General features: G+C 36.8%; 1 pseudogene; it reads left to right on the top strand.

The window, feature by feature from the left end:
* The first annotated feature begins 738 nt into the window (after nucleotides 1–738).
* LOC119346098 lies at nucleotides 739–2,449 on the top strand (annotated as a pseudogene).
* Nucleotides 2,450–2,495: the final 46 nt, after the last annotated feature.

Here is a 2,495-nt window from a genome sequence, read left to right as displayed (position 1 = left end):
AATTACACGTTTTCTACTTGGGGCAGTGCATTTTTTAACTGCCATGAGAAACATTACACAAACTATTTTCCATGTCACAAAATGAGTATCATTATATTCATACTAAAACAATTTTTGATAATATATCTATTTGGTGCCATAAATATCGCCATATTTTTGTACAATTAGGACTCACATTAAGATAGTTTGACTTTCCAAGAAAATTGGATTAGTTGCGATGTTAAGGGATAAGACAACAGTAGCGCAAGGGTTATATAATAGAAAGAGAAAATTGACCATCGAATGCAGATGACTCTACCCTGAAATCGCTCCGTATGGAGACCATAGGCAGCACCTAGCTAAATCTTTGATACAATGTCACTGTGGAAGAAAGAAAGAAAATTAAGCTTCTGTTTCGATGTTGATTTCGAAAATTGCTTCAATTGTTTGTTCACTCGGGAAAATAACGATTCTGTCTTTAGTGCTCTGAGCTATACTGATGGTGTTATAGCGCGTCGTATTGCTATCTGGAATTTTATTAATGAAGATTTCACGTATCTCAATAACTACTTAAAATTAGAATTTCTAAGGTGCGGTCCTAAACTATTGTAAGCCAATCATACTTTTGGATTCATGGTCATGGTGATCTGTTATGTCCTAGGAGTTAAAATACTAAATAGACTATTATTCCTTGTAAATGGAAAAGCACCAGCTGATAACTAATATTGAAATACAACAGCATAAATTCTTACCGTTATGTCCTAGGAGTTAAAATACTAAATAGACATTTATGCATGGTTGATATATTACAAGTGTGACATAAAGGTCCCAGCACGTGTAGTTTCTAATTAGCATGGCCATTTTTAATCTTTTGTTTCATTTCATATAGTTGAAGATTTGATAATTCAAAATCCAAATCACAACAAGTTTTTTCAATATTTTTTTGCATCGTGACAATTTTTTTCATTGGACTTTGAACATAATGGAAGTTCATAATTAATACTCCAAAATAGATTTGTTTTCCCAAATCTTTCAAATCAAACGTACCCACCATTAAGTGGTCTCGCCTAGCCTTCAACATTGCTTTAACCACATGCCCATTTTCCTAATGTCTAACTAATTACATTGATATTGCTTTCTTATAGGGACTTCATGCATAATGTTTAATAAGGTTTATTAATTGAACTATTACTCATGGTTCTACGCCATGTTTTTTAAAGGAGTGAATTAACAGAATTATTATTTACTGAAATGTAATATTGTCAATCAGCGGCTAAGATATAATAATAGGTCTTACCTACGTAGAGAAAATTAGGTAGGGTTTCACATGTGTTTCCCATTTGTTGATTCACGTTGTGGTTTTTTTCAATGTCATGATAATAAGTATGAATAATTGACTTGTGAATTTATGATGCTTGTAGGGAGTAACGAACAATGTTTTTTTTGCTATGGCACATAACAAATAGGTATATCTACCATGCACCTTAAATTATTTAGGTACAACAAGATAGACGTGATTGCTTGCTATGGATGCATTTGTCAACATTTCACTTACTATATTTATTAACAGGTACAAAATTGTGAAGGGCTTAGGGTCCGCACTTCGTTATCTCCATCACGAGTGCAATCCATGCATTTTGCGTCGAGATATCAAGCCAGACAACATACTCCTGGATAATGATTTCAATGCCAAGCTTGCTGACTTCGGGCTATCGATGGTTACCAGCAAAAAGGGAGCAAAAGTACTCACATTCCCCGAGGGACCGATATGATACATGAATCCACAGCTCATGAAAAGAGAACTTTTAGAGCTTAACCATAAGTCGGACGTGTACATGTTTGGAGTCGTCCTACTAGAGGTTGCATGTAAGGGGAAATCAAGGGAGAATGTCTGGCAGATGCGTGGTGGTAGTGCGCAGCAGGTTCAAGTGGATGGTATAGCTGACGACAGGTTACTTGCCTTCGACTCTAGGGAGATGGAGCGTGTGGTTGTCCTTGGCCTCCAGTGCTCTCACCCAGTAGAGGCACACCGACCTTCCATGGAAGATGCAATGAAATTCCTCGAGGACGGCATAGAGTTGCCTGCCACAACGGGAGAGGGCCGCAACAATGTGTCTTGCACTGTAAACGAGGAGGCACCTATGATGCCACATGGTGTTGTATCTTCTTGTCAGATATCCTGAGCTGCAGGATTAGACATGGGTCGTAACTTGATTGTGCATCATCAAGCGTGGATGCTCCAACATATATATCCTTATGCTGATATGCATATGCATCTCATATGGTTTATAGATTTATGTTTGGTTTTTAAGTTTATTACCACTGTAATTTGGGCATTCATCGGCATGATGTTTGCCATATATAGTCTTTCAGGGTCTTTATGCCATCATGCATATTTACCCTCCACTAATAGTGGTTATTCGTGTAAAAGAAACTTCCAACAAGGCTTTATTTATGTATTTAGTTTTATCAGTTCAAGAGCATTATTTCTCACGAAATACCTTGTCTTCCTCATT

Source organism: Triticum dicoccoides, unplaced genomic scaffold (genome assembly GCF_002162155.2).
Source record: "Triticum dicoccoides isolate Atlit2015 ecotype Zavitan unplaced genomic scaffold, WEW_v2.0 scaffold39408, whole genome shotgun sequence".
NCBI lineage: Eukaryota > Viridiplantae > Streptophyta > Magnoliopsida > Poales > Poaceae > Triticum > Triticum dicoccoides.
Note: the sequence above shows the minus strand (reverse complement) of the source record. Positions and strands in the feature narration are given on the sequence as shown.